Raw genomic sequence first — 22,805 nt, 5'->3', positions numbered from 1 at the left:
AGGCATTTTCGTTTCATTTTAATTGCAGGTTTAATCTACTCAGAAGCAGAATATTCTTTGACACAGATCTCTTTTCATTGAAGGATCTCAATTCATCCTCAATTAATAATGCATGTTATTATTATTATTATTAAAATTTTATTATTATTACTATTATTAAAAATTGTATTGTTATTATTAAAGATGTTATTATTATTATTATTATTACTAAAAATTTTATTATTATTATTATTTAAAACTTTATTATTATTATTATTATTAAACATTTTATTATTATTATTCACAATTTTCTTCTTTTTATTATTATTATTAATTTGTTATTATTATTATTATTTGCTATTAATTTATTTTTATTATTATACTGAATGTTTTTTTGATTATTATTCAAGGTGCATATGTTCGTAATTTACCTACCTCAAAAGCGCTGAAATATTATGGAATGTTTTTGCAATATCAGTAACATTGAAGAATATCAAATGCTGTAACAAAATTTGTTATTATATATAAGAATATTTTTGCAATAATAAATTTTCAAAAATATTGTAAAAGTATAATTTTAAATAATATATTTATTTCCACTCACGATTTTATTTTATTTGAGCAGAGGCGGCGGTAGCAGGGGGGCAATTGCCCCCCTGTCGGCAGCCTCTTGCCCTCCCCTCCGTCGTCGAGAGAGTGAGAGTTTCGTCGGCAAAAGTTTTCACTATTTCAGGATGGCTGTAGAGAGTTGCGCATTATAGAATATGATTATTTAAAATCCACCTTAAAGTTAATATATTGTAAAGAGTCGAAATATCCAGCTAAAGGTTAGTGTTTTGGCTATATTTGGCAAAATAATCGATAGGGCAGTATTTCAATCTGTCTATTTTGTGGACAATTTTTGATAGCTGAACTAAGAACTGAATGCAATGGATGTCGAAGACGATTAGTTCGCAGTTTTAAGACATCTGATTCAAATGTCTTTCATTGAGCTTTTAATTTTTACTACTTTGGCAATATAAGCCAAGGTAACAAGTGAATAAGATATCGACGATTTTTTGGTCGGTCAAATGAACTCAATGCGGTGAGTGCCGAAGATGTTAAGTCTGCAGATTTTCAGACATTTGATTGAAATGTCGTTTACTTGGCTTATAATTTGCTCTAGATTTGGCAATACATCCCACAAGTGAATAAGAAACTACATTCTGCCGATAACTTTTGGTGGCTGACTATGAACTAAATGTGCTGAATTTCGAAGACTATATCCACAGAATTTCAGGCATTGATTCAAATGTCGTTCATTAATTTTTTAATTTGCACTACATTTGGCTATATAACCGACAAGACGACATGTGAATAAAACATAAGACATGTCGCATTTTGTCAAAAAATTTGATCGGTCGACTAAGAATTCAATGCGAAGGAATGTCGATGAGTCCTAATTCTCAGTCATTTTATTTAAATGTCGTAATGTTCATTCAGCATATAATTTATACTATATTTAGCAGAATAATCATTAATCAGGTAAATGAATAAGACGTCACATTTTTTTTCCAACTTATCCTTGCCCTTCGGCGAAGATTTTATAGATTATGGGAAAAAAATGTTTATATCAGGCACTTCGATTACGTGTTAGTGGAATTAATAGAGAAATCGGTGCTTTTATATTATTCATGAATAGGACGACAGAGTTGTTTTCCATAATTCATAATTCAAATCCAAGTTCTAAAATGAATCGCCATCTTATTCATATAATTGTTACTTCCTCGGTAACGAATTGATAAATTTATTTTATTCATTTCACTATGAGAATTGCCTGACTAAAATCTAGTTAATGGCTAAACAAAATTAAAAAGAAAACACTGTTTTCTTTTGACAATCTTGTGAGTATGCATGCTAAAAAGCTATTTTGCTGTAGCCAAATTATGTGAATTCATTATAAATTACTGTAGTAAGTAAATTGCATAATTGTAAATTAAATTTATTTAATAGTAAAATATCTGTTTTCTTTCGCAATCTAATTTATCAGGCTACAATTATTACACTAAAGAAATATTACCGACTGCAAATGACGACAAAAAAATGTTGTGCTATGGTAGCTTTTTAGCTACACTAAACGAGTTTATCCAAGTATGCACTAAATTTGTTAAATAAATTACTACCTGAATTCTTCAGACTCTGCATTCAATATTATGAATATGTAATCGGAGAATGTATCGTTTATATATGCTTTTCTTTCAATTACTATTCGCGGCAAAATGTATATAATTTCAAATGCTTCTAAATTTTTAATAGACTTTGAATAAAGATGTCTTGATAAAAAGATGATTAAAACAGTTATTCATAGAATATTCATAAATTACACATTAACCCCTTGACAAACAAATTTACTTAACTTCCTAATTAGATGGCATATCTTATTTGGGAACAATGATTGTTATTTTAATCCCTAGAATAATAAAAGGGCATTTGAGGTAATGATGCGTTTTTAAGTGATTTTTGCATTTTAAATTACTTAATACTTTCTCTTAATTGCAGATTTAAAATTAAATAATTTCATAAACAAGTTAGACTCGCTATTGTATACGAAGGGATTAAGAAAAACCAATGCATGCAACTGAGGGGATAAAACTCACCTTTTAGGAGGAATATTAGCTTGCAATAACTTCGAATTAAAGTACTTATCCATATGAACGTAGGCCTAAAAACGAAGATAGGTGAATTCATATTCAAGATCTAATTGTTTTTTTAATAAAATACATTGATTTTTTAAGCCTAAATATGTAGAGAAAAATAAATACAAGTTAACTAACATTTAACGATCTAACGTTTAAGCAGTCCATTTTTCATAAGAATATTTTTTTATATCTTACATAAAATAGTAAGTTTGTACATATATTTACTAAATATTTTCTCCGACCTTCTTAAAAACACCATTGTATCTTTTCCGCATTCTATATTGCCCGTGTCCGAACTGTAGTAACTTTTTGTTGAGTACGCGTATTTCTCCTCGGATTCGAAACACATCTTAATTCCTGCTCGTCATTGCAATCCTTATTTAACAAATATTTTAGGTAGGGGACTACGCAGAAAAATCAGCTTTTGGCGAAAACATCGAATCTTTATTTATTATTCTGGATTTCTATAAAAGGTTCTTTTATGAAACGTTTTGTTTCAGCATTCATTTTATATAGCTTCTGATATAAAATAATAAAAGCTTGCATTTGTTCATTTAGCATGACACGTCATTCTAGTGCAATCTGTGTTTCTATCTATATTCTACAATCTAGAATGGAATATGTCTATATTCATTTCCAAAATTAGATCCCAGAGAATCTCACGAGTCTCATAAAGAAATAGACTCAATTTAATAATTAGTAAAAAAAAAAAAAAAAATGGGAATATTTTTTGCAAATACCTTTATAAAGTTTTAACAATGAAAGAAATGATCAGCATCAGAATAAAAAAAAAGATAAATAATAACTAATTTTCTTTAATTAAATATGAGTTATTTTGAAGCTAAATTAGAGATATTGTGCTTGCCCCCCTGTCGGATTTGTCTTGCCCCCCCCCCGGTCGGCAAATCTCTGCCGCCGCCTCTGGATTTCAGATATCATTGCTTAAAAAAATCCATTGAGATAATTACTCTTTAAAATATTAAAAAAAATATTATATCATATTGTTGAATAAATCTGTATATAGGTGTATAATATATTCCGGAATTTTACATAATATTTGAATAATATTTTACAATTTTATGAATACTAAATAATGCCGAATATCTTAACAAAATATTGAATAATATGTACTAAAGTTTCCGAGATTCCAAAACTTGAAAATTGTTATAATTTAATATAATGTAATATAAAAAGTAATTTAATTCTACATAAATATATGAATTTTAACACGGGGGATATCTTTTTATTTGAGTCTTTACTAAAAAAAAATCCACAGGGACAATTATTTTTTAAACTGTTGAATATTGTATATGAAATACAGTAAAACTGGTTTATTGGTATTGACAAGGGCAAGCATACAGTGATAAGTATTCTTAGCTTTCAATATATTAAAAATGTCATATATATATATATATATATATATATATATATATATATATATGCGCGTGTGCGTATGTGCGTTTAATGATATTTTTTAAATTTAATTTAAATCTTAATTAATTTTTAAAATTTTTGCCTTAACTCTTTAACTGAGAAATATCAAAATCTTGCTCTATTTTTCGCTAAATTTTTTTGAAAAATCATTCCAAAATATATAATTTTACTCACTAAAACGTATTTGCAATTAGTTTTAAAATTTTAGGTTCAATTGAATTCAACCTCAACCTTGCACAATCATTATTTCGGAAAAAAAGAAGAAAAAAAAAAAAAAAGAAAGAATTGCAAAAGTGTAAAATTAAAAATTTGATTATTTTGAAATCAAATGAATATTTAATTTTTGTGCAAAATATTCCATAAGAAATATTTTTATACATTCTTACATTTAAAATTAACCTTTTTGATGATACCAAATTTATTCTCAAGCAATTTCACCTTCAATAAATAATTGAATAGATTCAGACAACTTTGTAGTGAGGAAATATTTATGAAATAAGGAAGTATCTATGAAATAAAAAAAAAAACCTGCAGTCCGCAGACGATGTTAATCTATTCCATTATTATCTAAGCGGTCATTTTTCTCTTTGCGTTCTTCAAAACAGCATATCATATTAAAAATGGGACAAATCGAAACAATACGAATGAAAGCAGACTCCCAAAATAACGATTTTCATTAACTAATGTCGATATTGATTTTTCTCTTCTTTTGCAATTATTATTTGCCTTATACAAAAAAAATTATTGCATTTGATAAATACATAGAGTGGATTAATGGCATAAATGATGATAAAATAAATTTCGAATAGCAGATTCAGAATTTAATCTTACAGCAGTACACAAATGAATGAAAAAAGAATAATCAGAAATTATTCGTTACTTAAAAAAAATATTTATATAAATTTACTGTACATGTAGTAGAAAGTGTGAGATATTCTACATTATTTAAATTTGAAAGATTATTATTTTTTATGGTTTATTTTACTGAGTTTTAAACTGAAATTCTTATTGTAAATGAATAGTTCAAAATTTACATTTCAAAAAATAAAATTCCAAAACAATATTTTCGAATTTTTTTTTCATAGCAACTAATTTTAAAATGATAGAACTTTATCCAGTCATAAAAGAGGTGCAAAATTTTCTCAAAATCCCTTTTCATAAATCATGTGGTAGTGTGATGCAAAACAAATTTAAGTAAAACTCTTGTATAAGCATTAAATATAAGAATATTAAAAAAGTAAATTACATCACCATAAATATGCTCAAATGTTAATTCAACTACTACTCTGATTTGACATAACTTAATTCTAAACTTAAAGCTTATATGTAAAGAAAAAGCTTATATGTAAAGCTTATATTAAAGAAATCCAGTTTTACAGAAACTGGATTTCTAATTATAAAATTTTTCGTTTATCAGTTACTAAAATAGTTTCTAATCTTTCGATGGATTTAGGTTGGATTTTTCGATTTATTTAAAAGCCTGAATGAAAATTTCTTACAATGTATGAAGGCATAATGGATAGATATATTTAAATAATAAAAACATTTCAGAAATGAGGAAAATGTTTTTAAGTTTTTACATTGAATTAACCAAATTATTACTTACCGTTATATTTGAATTATGTTTGTCAGTTAAAACGATTCAGTTAGCTTTATGTCACAAAGAATAAATCCTATTGGATGATTTTTAGTAATTTACTTGCTGGAATGGTCTCCCCACAAAATTTCTTGCATATTCTTTAGTATAGATGAATATGTGATTTAGAAGCGTTTTTTCCGTACAGTTAAAACCGATATTTGACACAGAACTATAATTGCAGCCATGCAATAGAATTCTAATATTGATAATCAATGCATTTTGAGCTATCGCGTTTGCATTTTTCTGAAAGTACAGACCGACGTTCGACACCTTTATTTGATTTGATACAAAATTGATAGTTATCTACACTACGGATGTTAAAACTGGACACCAAATTTCATCTATCTTTCTCTCTTCGTCTTGCAGTTATCGTGTTCATTTATATTCGAAAAATCTGGACAGGTAGATATCCTCTGAATAGGTTTTGCTCAAAATCTAATAGAAATCTATGAATTTGATGGAAAGACCATAGACCAAATTCCATTTGCCGAGCTCAAAGTGTTTTTGGGTTATCTTTGTCTCAGACAGACAGATAAACATTTTACAAGAAGATAAGGGTTTTTTAAGGGTAAGGGTTTTAAGGTATCAGGGAGGTTTAAAATGTAGATATTCGTTAAAATTTCCGAGTTCGAATTTTTTGACGACTACGATACGTATATGAGAAAAAATTCTTTAACCCTTTATTTACTGACGGTACTTAAAAGTACCATTTAAATCTGGCTTATATCTTCATAATATGACTATTTTTTCTGATGATATTCAAAAGAACACAGAGAATGTAACCCAGATAAGAAGTAGTTAAAATAAGTTAAAAGTAGAAATTAAAAATATTTAATTATTAATTAAATTAATTAAAATATTTCAATTAATTAAAAATTTCTTAGATTCCCTGGGATTATTCTGGAAGAAAACTTAACTGCTGGTACAAAAATAAAGTTGAAAAATTAATGATAAAATGATTCGGTAAATAAAGGGTTAAAAAATTCCCAGTTTATATTAAAAAATCTAGGGAAAGTATTTTCTGTTGGACTCTTGGCGTTAAAAACGTTATATGTATATTTTCCATCACTCCTTGGGAAATTATTGAGTTGAATCTGATAAGATACTTCTCAATAAACTATAATATGCTTCTTCTACTAGCTATACGAACTACAAATTCATTTAGCAATAATGCTGCTCTTTATTTTCGCCAAATTTTGAAGCATAGCCAAAAACAAATGTTTTGAAAAATAATTTTCTTGTTAAAAAAAGAATGCATTATAAATAACAAATTACCTTAGTATATATTTGTGTGAGTATTTCTTTTTTTAATGGAACGCATTGTCTTTCTTAACATAGATTCCTATGTTTCGCAATTACGTGTAAGATTCGGAAACGAATTATGTTCGGTGATCGAGGTTCCACTGTATTACTTTGTAATAACTAACAGTTTTTATATTTCCGAAAAATTATTTCTTTGTCATTAAATTTTATTGAAGAATGCCGTGACAGAGCTTAACACAAATCTTCATTAGAGAGATGATTACTGGGGCCTTATTCACATCGCAATTTCTCACACTAACCTCGAATAGCTCATTAAAATATTAAAATATTTGCGCGCTGTTACCTTTGTTATTAGGTTACCTCGCCACAAAGAAAAAGAAAGTCTTAATGTGCCATTTCCTTTTTGTTTCTAAGTCAAGGCCGCTTTTACATATTTAATAATATCATAAAAACATCCAATCCACAAAGTTATTTCTCTTGCATTTTTTTCCATGCCAATCCGAAAAATGATGGCAATCTTATCAATTCATTCTAAGCTCGGTTTATTTGTATGTGCAACTCTTAAGATTCCGAAGTTGACATTAACAAATGAGTGGAATGGAATTTATATTTATTATGCTATAAATTTGCTTGTGAAAGTGGAAACAGATTTTCCCCTCCTCATTTATTAAGTTTTATTGTATTTTTTACAGCGCAATGAGTGCATGAGTAGATACATCCATTTTGTTCGAATTTAAAAGGTAATAAAATAAGTAGATACCCATATAAAAGGTCTGATCTTTAAGAAATGTTCTATGCATACCTCCATTCTAAATTATTTAAAGAACTTCCACACTTGCCTGGTGTAATGTTTCAATCTTATCAATGAAGGATTTCTGATACAAAACCGATTTGACCAATGATCCACAATACAGGATCAGCCCGAATTCATGATACCAACTTTAAGAATTGAAGCAAAACATTGTAGCAAACATCTGTTACATAACAATGTATTGGTTGAAAGTGACACGAGGAGGCCAAATACATGCAATAAACACATGCAAAAAGGAAAGATGAAGTGTTTATTGACAGCAACTATGACAGTGTTTACAAAAACTATTAAAAAATGCTCCCACCAATAGTGATGTATGCTTGACAACGTTGGTGAAGCAATTTGCACACACATTCACAGATATCAGGTATTTCACGCGCATGTGCAGCTACTGCAGATACTAGTGCAACGAGATCCTGATCTGAATCAACTGCGATCGTAGTTGAATCATCGCACTGAAGAATATTTCAATGCGTGAAATATTCTTCATATGTGCCCTTACTAAAAGTAATCAAGGGTCGTTACATCGGAAGATCGCTATGGCCAACACGACCAATCTATATAGCTCCCAAAGTGCCATTCACATGCAAACACGTTGTTTTTTTTTTCATTTCTTATTTTCTTAATTTGCGCCTCCCCGTGTCACTTACGACCATATATTTCTCTGTGTTGATTGAAAGTTACATTGTCCTGCACCAACTCTTAAAGTTACTACCCCGAATTCAGAATCACTCTGTATATATATAAGGCTGATACACGTTGAATTAATCAAGAACAAACAATTTGAAGCGTAGTTCGGAAATATTGTGGGAGGTTATTAACTTATGTATCGTCCTTGTCAGCTGGTCCCGATTCAATAGCACAGATCCCTTTCAAAATTACCCTTATGTTGCACCAAAAATGCTTATAGTTTTTTGTTAAACTAAACTGCATTTCATTACTTCATTTTTTTTTGTCGTGTGACTATTTTAAGTCAAGTTTTTGCACAGTAGCTTCTTAGGTTAAAAACCCCTGAGCACCCGAGGGCAGAAGTCTGACTTCTAGCTCATATGAAGAAGAAACACGCACACATCCGCTCGCACAACCCCTTTTCACAGGGGGGGGGGCTCATTCACGCACCTCACAGATAGAACACAGGGTAGAGAACAACCATGCCCGAACCAGGACTCGAACCCGGGAAAGACGCGATACCCCTTGGCCAGGACGCCGGCTTCAAATTTATTAACATAATAATAAAGAATGGGCAAATACTTCTCTCACGTAGAAAGATAGAATCGAAATTCCCGAATTAATATGTGAATTGTGTTTTCTTTTCTATCCACAATCGAAATCTAAGGCTATGTTTGAAAAATTCCTTTGCCAAGAAGACAAAAGTTATTTGCTTAGGTTACATTAAAGTTCAGTTTTTGAAGAGACAAGAGGACTCATGTTGAAACAGAGTCATATATCAGAGCAGACACCCTCTTTCACGAGATTACACACATTAGCAACTCGGATTTGACTCTCACTGTCAAATTTAAAGTGTACAAGAATACGGCATTGAACTTGAAATTCTTGTTCCCAAGCCGGGACCTTGCCATAAAGACATTGCATTCTCAAATTAGCTGCAGTGATATCTCCGAAACCTTCACATATATTTGCCAATTAAGGCCTTATCTCCTCCCCTGCCTAAAATTATAGACTTTGGGATAGGCTATAAATTTCTTGCATGGCATTAGCGAACAATAGTTACGAAATAGAGATTTTTAGCGTGAATCTAACGTTTTTACCGAATAACCTAAAATAATTATAGAAAGAGTTTTAAATTTTCTTTTTAAACATTTTGTCACACTTTTATTAAGAAAATATTTATATATTTTTATTAATATAAAATTATAATAACCAATAATTCTTTGAAAGAGATATTAGATTAGGTTGTGACAGTGACTGTTGGGTATTTCAGAAAAAACTCTTTGCTTAGGTTGGGTACAGGTTGGTCAAGAAATAACAGGAGGTGTTCGGAGACCTGTAGCGTGTTATGTACTGGACGAAATATAACAAAATTTGGCCACCATACACATTAAAGTATGCGGTTTCGATTTACCAAGAAAAAAAATTAATATCAAAAAACGCCGATAGGAGAAATCCTGGCGCCGCAAGCGCATAATGTGTGGAAAAAGAATACATGCCAATGGAAATAGTAAATAGCAACACACCAAATACCAATGAAAAATGTTTATTGTAGCAACTAACAAATTTGGCTCAAGGTGACCACCAACTTGATGTTCCAATAATTGCACGAGGTACACTAGGTTTTCGACGGTGGCTCGCAGCATATCTACATTTATTCGTCTGACATGTAACGTCATATGATCTTTTAAAGTAGAAATGTCAGGAGCATGTCCTTGATACACAGCGCCTTTCAAGTGAACCAGAACCAACTCCCAACCAGAAATTACCAAGATTCAGATCAGTGTCATCAGTTAATGGGTGTTATCTTATACGGATAAAATTTCAGGATCTTACGCAATATTTTCTGCATTGTCGAGAACAGAATATCTGTTTCTCGTGATATGAAACGTCCACTGCTGGTCCACTGCTTATTAGCTCTCGCCTAATCGATAACGGCAGCTGCAACTTCTTCAACTTGTTCCCGCTAGATACCTTTATGTCCTCGGCCTGGTTGCACACCAAGAATTCCTGTTGTTTCAAATCTTTCCACCATTATTCGTAAGTTAATTATGCTCATCATCGGTCCTCTACGCAATTGTTTTAACCACCGGTATTCACGAAGAGCAGCACTGGAATTTCATTCCAGAGATAAAACAGCTTGACAAATAAGGCACGTTCACGTAATGACAACACCATCTATGGGCGAATTCTTACAGAATGACATAAATTCCTGCAACTCTTCCTTTTATCTCCGATGTCATGTCACAAAGTACCCATATAAACAAATTACATAATAAAGTTTTCGATCGCAGCGCCAAAGTTTCTTCTATTGGCGCATTTTGGTACTAATTTTTTTCTTGGTAAATCGAAACCGCATACTTTAATATGTATGATGGCCAAATTTTGTTACATTTCGTCCAGTTCATAACACTCTACAAGTCTCCGAACACCTCCTGTTATTTCTTGACCACCCTGTAGTTAGTATGAGAGAAGGTGGGGATTCTTTAGTAGTACGCACATCGTGTCATGCAGTAAAGGAAAATTATGGATAAGAATGAAAAAATATATAATTTTTTTAAAAAAAATCATGGATGCCGAGTAAGGACGGTAAACTAAGCTCTATATCCACCTCATACTTTGAATTAGATTGAAATAGAAAGCATCACTCGATTAAAAATGAATTGGGTTGAGTCAAAGGACTGCTACTGGACTTAAAATATGCTTAGAGTACCGAGCAAAGGATACCTGTTTCGTACTCGATTCTCCTCTTTCTACGAGGACGGAAAACTCGAAACACGTCATACTAAGAAATAATAAATGCAAAGAAGACGAGAGCGAACATTCCTACAGGGCAGTCATTTTCTTACTTATTGCCACTCAACTTCAAAGAAACTATTCAGTACATTATTCTTTTAAATACTTTTTCGAGGTTAAAGTGAAATGAGAGTATTTATGTTATAAATATTATTAAACATTATTTTTTAAATTAAGATCTGACAGGAATTATGAAATGCTTTTTGAAATTTTAAAATTTTAAAATGGAATAAAAATTGTTTTCTTCTGATGACAATATTTCAAGATGTTACCTGTAATTATCAAAATGACAAAATCAAAGAATTTCATTTATACATCTTCATTAAAAAGAGCAACGGAGGAATTTTCAAAGTAGTATTTTTATGATGCCAATTGAGAATGTTTTTTTTTTATAATGAGTCGTAGACCAAATAATTTTCGAGCACTCATTCCGAGAGAAATAATTTTGCTGAAACAGATGAGAAAGTCAAATGAAGGATCTTTCTAAAAATTTGATATCTGTTTTTAAATTGTTTTAAAATAATGCCAAAACTAGAATTTAAACTCAGAAATGATAAATTCATTACAATTTTTTTATAGAAGTCTTTAGAGTCTTATGATCAATTAGGAAACTCAAAAAAATTTATTAAAAAAATGCAATTTTCTTACAAATGAAGGTTAATAGCCATGATTACTAAATTTAAAGGTCTCTTTTTACAACCACTAGACCCATGCCCAGTGCAACAACCAGTATTAAGATTAATAAATTTATAAATATCTTTTCATGGATAATCTAGATATATGTCTATTGCTGCAAACAATATGTTTTCTCTATCCAGATACAGCGAATATACATTAAATGAAATTCTACGTTTAACTGGTTCTATCCAATTAGGTATTTTAAGGCGATTGATTTATATTGTAACATGTATCTCGCAAAACGTAAAAAAATCAAAAACGTAAGCATACTCCTCTGAAAAAGCAACAACAGAAAAAAAAAATCAAACTAAGAAAGTTGAAAAACCGCATAAAAATAAATAACAGTTACAATGTTGTAAATAAAGACGTTATTCACTCTCTTTCCTTGTCCAGTGTTTTTCACCCGATCTTTGTATTCTGTCCTCATATTTTATCTCAATGGATGTGTAAGGAAATTTGTTATTACGTACAAAATGTTAAACATGTGTAACATCCTAAAGAATAATTTTTCTTCGTCTAGACTAGAAAAAATCATATAAAAAGCAATAAAAATGCAGCCCGCTGCTCAAGAAACCAAATTTTAACAGGAAAGTAACCATTCTTTCACACACAATAAGTATTAAATAAAAAAAATAAGCGATAGTTCTAGAAGATATTTTAAACCAGTACAATAATAAGATTTTGAAAGTATTTTGCTTTTGTAGAAGATTTATATTAAGACTAGATTATGTTTCAAATTGGATTTAAGTTATACAATTTGAAATAAATAAAAAAGTTTAAAAAAATTATGAACTTTGCGGTATTAATTAACATCTAATGCATCTTTATACCAAACTAGAGAGGTTCAAACATTGTCTACGTCAAATTCTACAACACAAATGCTGACTGCCAAGTTCCGACTTGAACTGTATGTATGCATAGACAGTTTTTGGCTGAAACTGCTAGTTATTTTTAGCATCCATATTTATTTATTTTTTTCTAATCTACCAGAATATGAAACCTTCAACAGAGTGATGACGCAGCGATCGACTGGAAATTAGTTTTACGAATTATTCCATATTCGTAAAAAGTGTTAAAATATCATCAAATCGCATTAAAAAATTATCAAAATATCGACAGGAAAAAAAAATAAACGGAAGAGAGCTGGAAAGTGAAGATGTATTCCTTTTATTCAAATGTATATCGAAAAGACAATTTCATGACCCTTCCACCTCTAATTTCGTAAAGACTGAAACAAAAGAGAGAGAGAGAGAGAGAAAGAGAGAGAGAGAGAGAGAAGAATGAAATTGATAAAAGTTTTCCAACTTGTAATATGCAGAGGTTAAAAGGCAATCGAAGTCAAGGATTGTTTTTCAACCCATAATTTCTAAGCAATTGTAAGCAATCGAAAGATTTTCAGTGCTAAAGTTATTTTCTATAAAATAGAAAATAGCTTAATTTGAATTATCTTTATGCCTACAATCTTAAGGGAACTATAAGGCACTGAAAATTTCAGTCGTTTCCTTACTATCGTCAAGCCTTTTGAGCTGGATTATACATTTTCGAACTTGGTTATTTTCCTACTCTCTGTTACTGGTTCAAATCCAATCGTATTTAGTCTGGTTATAGAATCCAGAAAATAATATAGGCAAGGTATTGTACATATACAGGATGTCCCAAAAATGAATCAAGCATTTTTCTCCCTAAATATTGCACTTAGACCTATACTTTTAGTTGCAAAATTTTATTAAGAAAGGAAAGAAATTATATGCCAACAATTTTATTACTGTAAGAATCCATAATAAAAATTACAAAAAATATTTATATAGCCCACGTAGTTAAAAAATACCATTTAGTAAAATGCTTTTCTGACATTACTCTATAATTATACAAAATTTAATGCTTTTATCTACAAAATTTATTAAGATGCTGTCAGCCAAATTTATTCATTTAGATTCTTTTCTTCTTTTTCTTTTATAATAGGTTTTTATAAGGGCGGGATCAGAAAACTATAATGCATTTATTAACTTATGTTACATTTTTAAAAAGTTGAAATAATCCATGAATAGTAGTGTTTATAAAACATGTTCAAACTGAGCATCTTCGACACCTTACAAAGCTGCTTTCATCAAACAATACTTGCGTACTGCGGTCTAGTTCATATCTTGTAACATCAAGTTGGCTTCTGGAATTCATCGAAAAGATCTGCCATATCTACAAGAGGTGATAATACTCAGAAGAAAGTAGGCGATTCAAAATTAGTTGAGCATATCCATCACTATCATCCAAAAAAGTGCTATACAAAATAGGAAATTTCTGAAAATGTCACAGCATGCTTAAATAGAAAATAGCCATTGATGATGAGCTTTTAATACTAAGAATAATGTCACTTTCAAAAGAGATAGTTTTGAGAATTGATGTTCGGTTAAAGCAAATTCCAGATGTTAGTCTTGATCTGATCAAAGTGTCTGGCTATTCGAATACACGTTAACTTGATAATTACAAAACTAAATGAGCTAGATAAAATTAGGCATAAAGGCATTAGGAATAAAATTAGGCATTCAGATTTAAGATTTATAGTGTAGACACTTGTTAAATTTGGGGCAAAATCCAAGAAGGGTTTCTGTACTTTCGGTACAAGATCGCCTGTACTTTCAGAAACATGCAAACGCGATAATTCAAAAACGAAATGATTTAAATATATGCGATTTTGTGACTACACGTGTTGGTTCTGCATCAAATTTTTGTTTCAATCGACTGGAAAAACACGTACAAAATACAAATTTAATTTTCGGATAATATTAATTGCATGTCCGAGATTGATCGCCAAAAAACTCGCCAAGGATCCCACGATAAGTTCAGTAAAAATGCTAAATTCACATCAAAATTTAATTATTGTAAATACTGTACGCCTGTGTTATGTAAGGTATTCTCTGAACGACACATTTATTACAAAATATTCGAGATAATTTAGGGTGGATCAGTCCTGCTGGTCTTTTTTCCACTGCAAATGCAGTCATGGCAGGAGCACTAGAAAAAAATTGTGTTACTTTTAGCAATATGACGACTTGTAAGGACACATGCAGCTACGAAGATTATAGAGATACATGCATTGTTTTTATAAGTCCATTATTTTTATAACTCAAGCGATAACAACAATCGTTGCCACTTTTTTTATATACGACTGGCGCAGTTCAGCCAATTACCTGGGCCACTAAAACTCAAATCCATCCACTACCCAACCACTTTTTTTGTAGTATAAGAGAAACAATAATTCATTTCTTCTACAATAAAGCTTGAGCCGAATATGAAGAATGCAAATAAAGTCATGACAGACACACACAGTCAAACTGAATTACTTTTAGTAATATGACATGTAATGTCAAATGCATCTTCGACGATTATAGCGTTAATCTCATCTTTTAAAAAAATTTCTCAGTTCCATAAAATTCAAAGAAGATAAAGATAAATAATCCTGTTGAAACTTCATCCTTATTTTTTCCCTTGCCAGTTTAGAATATTTTAGTTAAGTTGTCCTAAAAAATATACAAATGAAGAAATTACAATTGAATTTGCAACAAATTACAATCTCGATTGAAAAAAAGAAATCTGGCTCACCTTTCGCACCAGAAAGAGATAGGTGTAATTGGGACGGCCATTCCTACGAGTGGCAAAAGACCCCCACAATCAATACCTCTGAAGAGAGGTCACTCAATACAATGAGACCTTAATTAAATAATTGTTGCCCAACGGTTATTAGCAAGGCTTCTCCTCGCCCCTTTGTGTGTCCACCTCGAGGCCTTGGAATACGCGCGGCCTTTGAAGCGGTAACCGGAGCGTTCAGGAATGCAGCTGACTTGCGCAAAGAAATTAATTAGGATGCGTTTTTACGCATGAATCCTCTTGCCTCATGACCCGTTAATGAGCAATGTGCCATTATAGTGGCAGCATTATTTGGAAAATTTGCCATAATCTTTAGTCATCTCTAGCTGTAAATAACGAGCTGTACTGAAAACCGAATATGCATTCATTTATGAACCTGGATTGCATAAGTTAATGCGTAAATAATGAAGAATCACAATGCATTCTCGGGTACTTCTTCTTTAGAATCTTTGCAACACTTTAGAGCTAGTTTCACGTCGTTGCCGTTTTATAGTTCGAAATATCTGCACGTTGCTTCATGATCATGGACCACATCCTTAATGTATTCATCTCTGCAGGCGATATATTTTATCCATGTAGTTGCTTAGTTAATATATCTAAGTTATCTTTAAGATCTTTAGAGTAGGAAATGTGGAGTTTTATTACATTACAGCCTCTATAATGCTCTGAGACATGCTTCTCGCATGCTTTTTACACGCTTTAATTTCACTTGACTTGTTTCATGTTTCTGAAGAGGGAATCTCACAATTGTTATTTCATCCAATTCTTTGTGCTCCAAAATTAGGAAATTTCGCATAGTTGGAAATAAATTTTAATATTTTGAGAACTTAATTAACTCTTTATTTACTGACGGTACTTTAAACGGCCGTTTAAATCCGGCTGATAACTTCACACTACGACTATTTTTTCTGACAGTATTTGAAAGAACACGAAGAACTTCTTTCCAGTAGAAAGCAGTAGATATCATCTAAAAAATAACATTAAAAATCTTTTTTAATTAATTTAAATAATTAAATTATTTTAATGAATTTTAAAAGTTTTTTTTTTTTCTTTCTGGGTTTTTTTTTTTTTTTTTGTATCAAAACTTAACTTATGGTTCAAAAATACATTTGAAAAATTGATGGTAAAATAATTCAGTAAATAAAGGCTTAATATTTAGTTAATTAATTTTAATTAAAATTGTTTTCTTTACAAGTGGGGATACTTAATTAAAAAAAATTAATAAAAGTTTTTATATGAAAAAATTCATTTTTAAAATAAAAACGTGATTAAAATAATTTAGTTCCACATTGTATTACTAATTTTTAGCTCATTAAATATGTAAGGAAAACATACCTCATAGTCATAAAAAATTAATCCTCCATATTTGGATGAATTCCAGTTCCTTAAGTGTTTCTGACAAGGGGAGGGCACGGGGTTGAAATCTGAGATCGGGATGAGATTTAGTATAATGATAGTATACATTTAGAATGTTCATTCAGGAAAATATTAAAACGCAATAGCCAGTCAATTTCGAGAAAATGGTCCTCAAACTTTTGGTAAAGTTTATATACTGATAACTTGACTCCCGTCCGAATGATCCCGATAGCGTGGTTGTCTAGGTAACCATCTCGTATGCGGAATGTTAGGGTTCGAACTTGGCTAGAATTTTTTTTTTAATAACTTTTATTCATTTAAAAATTTACAAATACTCTTAATTAATATGACTTTAATTTTTTTCATCCAAAATAAATATTTTTATCAAAATACATAATAATAAAATTACAATTTTAAAAGAAAAAGATTATGCATTACAGATGCATTTTTTAAAACAAAATAAAATAATTTAATTTAATTAACTATTTACAAATAGTTTTAATTAATAAGCTACTTATTTCTATGCAAAGAAATATGTTTATTATTTCAATACTTAAATTGTAATTTAATATTTAAAGAATAGTAATAAATACAACATAAATGGTGATAATTATTAATTATAAATACTCACATCGTAAAAAAAAATTATTCAGTATTTCTAAAAATTATCCTATATACATTTACTTTCGATTATATACAAGAACCAGAATGGTAACTAAAGTAAAAACATTGGAAACAAAATATATTTCGACATTTTGCACAATTGATAAATGATGATTGTTTGTCCACTAGAGCAAGGTTTCTTTAAGAGATCTACTCGAAAACAAACTTCATTGGCATTTAAAAATATTTCTTTTTTCATCAGAAAGTTGGGCAGCGCACCATGCATACCTTATCATCTTATTAAAAATTGGTGATTACAATTGATTGAATTTTTACACTATCTTCGCAAGAATTTATTTCTTGATTATGTTTGATTAAATAGGAATTTTGTATAAGCTTAATACGCTTTGAACCATCTGCCTACGCATTCAATAAATTAACACCTGCTCTCTACTATTTCTTTTGATTGCTGCAGTTGGGGAAGTTTGCTTGCATATTGAACAAATATCAGCTGATCCCTTCAATCTTTGATATAAATAAAGCTTTGTTGAGTTAGAATTAATAATTTATTATTATTAAAATCCAAGAATTTGAAAATTAATTGTTTGAAAATGATGCAAGCAAGCTAAATTATCTGTAGCCATTAATGTTACGCTTTTTATTATTTTTCCTTTAAACATTAAATGATAATTTAAGTATTAAAAGAATAAACATTTATTCTTGCATCAAAATATGTAGCATATTATTTAAAACTATCTGTAAATAGCTAATTAAATTTAAATAATTTTATTTTTTTTAAAAAATGCATCTGCATTTATAATTTTTTTCTTTTAAAAATTTAATTTTATTATTATGTATTTCAATAATTTATTTATTTTGGATGAAAAAATTAAAAACATATTAATTAAAAGTATTTGTAAATTTTTAATTGAATGAAAGTTACAACAAAGTTATTACAAAAGAAAAAAGTCCTATCCGGGTTCGAACCCTGACCTTCCGCATACGAGGCGGTTACCTAGACAACCATGCCATCGGGATCATCGAGGCGGGAATCAAATTATCAGTATAAAATCTTTAATAAAAGTTTGAGGACCATTTTCTCGAAATTGACTGGCCATTGCGTTTTAATATTTTCATGAATGAACATACTATCATTATACTAAATCTCATTCCGATCGCACTAAATAAATGAAATTCGTATTCGATTCTTATCTCAAAATTATGCATTTGTCTGAAATTTTCCACAAATATTTCTATATGTGAAAGTAATTTTGAAATCGTATAATCGAAATTTTTCTATAGTTACTCAATTGAATGAATAAATGTCAACTTTGGAAATATGTTTTCAACATGCATTGCGATATTCATGATTAACAAAAATACTTTATTTAATTTTAGTTAGCTTATATTCAATGAAGCGATAATGTTTTTATTGAATAATATGTTGAAAAAGAGTATTGTCACTTCGTAAAAATGTAAACCTCATCAAGTGTAATTATCATTAAGGGTAAATATTCATGATTAAAGCTAAAAAAATTTTTTTTGAAGAAAATATAATATTACGGAAATTAAAGAAAATGGAACATGTTAAATCCATCACAAAACAGTAAATATTTTTAGAATTTTAAAAATGAGTACATTTTTTCAATACTAATTTTTAAATTGCGACAAAAAATATTAAAAAATAAAAAATAATAATTAAAAAAACTACAAAAACTCACAGTTGAAAAAAAAATGATTAGATAATTATTATTGATCTCATTCTAGAAAATCTGATTGTTTAAACATTATAACAATACTTTTCTTTTACTTCATTTTAAAACAGATATAACTTTATTCTGATCGGAACGGATAACGCTCTCGATTTTTGAAACTATAAACATCTCCTATTTTCGACTTCTTGACTTATATACAAGAAGATTAAATGAAACAATTTTTATTACATACAATAAATATTCTAGCATAAAAGATTATTTTGTTATTATTTTTATTTTATTGCTGTATTTATATTCCATTATTAACCAACTTCGTGACCAGCTGGTTCGCCCATCTAATTATTGCTGTAAATTTCAAAAGTTATTTACAATAGTAATTATTGTTATATTTCATATTAACAATTTCAAATTATAGCTTTCCAACAAAGTTATTTTCATTTAAAGTTTCTGTACATAGGGGACCATTATTTCTGAGCAAGATAAACCAAGTAAACTGCATAAAAAATAAAAAAATATAAACTTTTAGATGATTTTTAGAAAATTAACATCAAAATCAAAAATGAATGCGATTATTTTGTGTATTAATCCGACTATACTAACTAAAGCATTAAAAATTAAAAAAAAAATAATCTTCAGAGTACATCAATCACGTTCAGTGTTTAAAATGTAACTAAATTAAATCTGTTGATGTCAGAACTGTAAATGAATGAAGTAATCCACCATCACTTTCCACATATTGATTTAAGTTTCTTGTTACTTTATTGATGCAGTTTGAAATACAATTTTACATCACGTAAAAAAGTATAAAAAACATTATTATTTGGAATAAAAAATGCGAATATTTTTACACATTAAACTATATTAGAGTCAAATAATATTAACGCATTAACTGCAATTTTTTTTTAAAGTCTCTCAACTCCTCTCTTTAAAACCAAGCGATGACGTATGTACACATTGAATGCAATACAAGTGGTTGCATAGTAAATTTTGTAAGAATAATAATAACGCAAATAAGATTTTATTTTATTTAAATAAAAAATTACACAGTGACTGCGCTGAAATAAAGATTTGAATTGACCTGTATAAACGTCGAACACACTTAACTCTTGTGCAATTAAAAAATGTTTACATATTTACACATTTATAAAATAAAGCTTTTATTTGGGCTTAAACTATTTAAATACTATTTTAATTTAATGCTTCATTATCTATTCCACTCCATTTCTGATTTCTTAATTGAAAGATTAGTTCAGCTTAAAGTTTGAAAACGAAACTAAAAATTTGATTTGAAATCTAACAAAAACTCATTTATTATGAATTTTGATCTCAATAGATAGATTCGTATAAAAAATTCAATTTTTATATTAAAAAACTTCTATAGGCAGATAGTGAACCACAAAATGTCCCCTGTATGTCCCTTCCCTTCTGCAAACTTCCTTAAAAAATTTTTTCCCTCCTTCGTCTCACGTAGGGTTTATGTGGATACTGGTTAGTTTATCTTGGCTTTCATCTAACCATTAGTACTTTCATTTAAACTTATCCCACCCCTATTTTCTCACATATTTTGATTTTTAGGACAACAGAAGCTTGATCAGTCCGGTCAGAAATACATCTTGAACTATCCCGAGGGTGTAGTCCAGTATCTCAATTAGTTTTTGACTTTCAAGCCCTTGTCATTAAAGGGACTTAAGCAAAGTCGCATGGAAACGGAGAAGGTTTAATGTCTTTCGCTAAATTGCAGGTTATTTTTAATGATTAGTTTGAAGAATAACAACTGCTTGAACAATAGGCATCCGTTCGATTAAATGTGTCAGCGAAATGCTAATCAGCAGGGGAGAGGTTGGAATCTAGATTGGATTTCAAAATTTAATTCTAAATTGTGTTGGAGAACCATTTGTTTTTTAATCAGAATTAGGAATGCCGGCGGGTAATCGTGTAGTGTTTCTCTGTACAAATCGGGGGTAGCATTTAGAGGCATGTGGAACTCATTAGAAATCCTTCAGATATCAACACTCAATCATTTTTGTTAACGTTTCTTTTTCATTACCTAATAATTTCGAAAAATGCATGACAATTTAGCATATCAGATTTTACTTTCTTTTTATAAGAAGTATAAGGAGAGCATTGCAATCTCAAAAAATCCGAAACTCAAGATTTCCCTTTAGAGATCCCTAAGTTAAAAAAAAAAAAAAAAAGAAAAAAAGAAAAAAGAAAAAGAAAAAAAAGAAAATGCCTGTCTGTGACAAAGATGACTCCAAAACTCTTTTGTTCTTGACAGAATTTGGGAAACAGGTCTTTACGCTAAATTTTGAGCAAAATCTATTCGGAGGAGGTTTGTCTGTCCGGCTGTTCGAATATAAGTTAACAAAATAAAGAGAGCTAGATGCATAAAATTCGGTTCATAGATTTAGCATCTATATATAGATATAGCGGATTGGCAACAACAGAATTGAAAAACTCTTTTCAATTCATTAAGTGTATAACTGTATAATTTTTATTTACCAACTTTTCACTGTTAACTGTATTATTATTATTTCTATTTAAGCATTAGAATAACTGTAATTGTGACAAAGAACATTTTTACTTTCTGTCGCTTTGCTTGCATTTTATTCTGATTCTCTGTAGCGTTCTTATACTCTCAGTGTTCTTCGGAGTTGATTAAAACAAACATTTTTGTAGTTAAAACGATGGAATTTTCTTAAATAAGTTGATTCTTCATTGTGGAAGACATTTTAAGACGCTTTAATATGGAGATATGCATTTAATATTTGATATGGAGATCATTATTACCAAACTTCATAATGGTGACATCATTCGAAACTCAATACAGACATCTCTCAAATTTTGAACCCAATTCAACAAAGCTTTGATCGAACGTCTCTTTAAGAAACATAACTCAAAAATGCAATGACTCAAAATATATCAAATTTGTGACTACAGTTGAAGTACTGTAACAAATTTTGGTTTCAGTCGGTTGGTTGTATTTGTATCGGGCTAAAATACAAATTCACTTTTAATAAAACAAGAAAGTTTGGGGGAGACTATACACACCCTTTTATACGAATGCAATTAATTCAAATACAATTTTTGAATTATCTATTTTACAAAGTGTGAAACTGGAATCTGTCAGTTATAATGAATTTTAAACAATGGTTACATGAATATTTATGAATAAACAAAAAAATTCTACTTTTGTGAAAAACTTCGTACGAAAATGAAACCAAAAACTGGTTCTGCAACCATAGGTTTTGGAAAGAGTTCTATTCATTAAATGTTTGTTCTGCAACTTAGAGGTTAAGATCATACGATTAGTTTTGCTGTTGTTAATATTTTTGCAGCATTTGCACTATTCCGACCGTATTCTTAGTAAAAAATATAAGTAAACTAACGTAACTATGGAAAAACAAAAACAAAAGAAAGGTTTATCTCAAAAAAATAAAATATAGTATGTTGGCTCTATTTTAAAAGCTGACGTTAATGGTATTAATATGACTGTATTAATAAGATAAATGAAGTTGTCGAAGGAGGCTTGTATTAATAAG

Source organism: Argiope bruennichi, chromosome 9 (assembly GCF_947563725.1).
Source record: "Argiope bruennichi chromosome 9, qqArgBrue1.1, whole genome shotgun sequence".
Classification (NCBI taxonomy): Eukaryota; Metazoa; Arthropoda; class Arachnida; order Araneae; family Araneidae; genus Argiope; species Argiope bruennichi.
The sequence above is the reverse complement of the archived record's forward strand: the minus strand, read 5'-3'. Positions refer to the sequence as shown.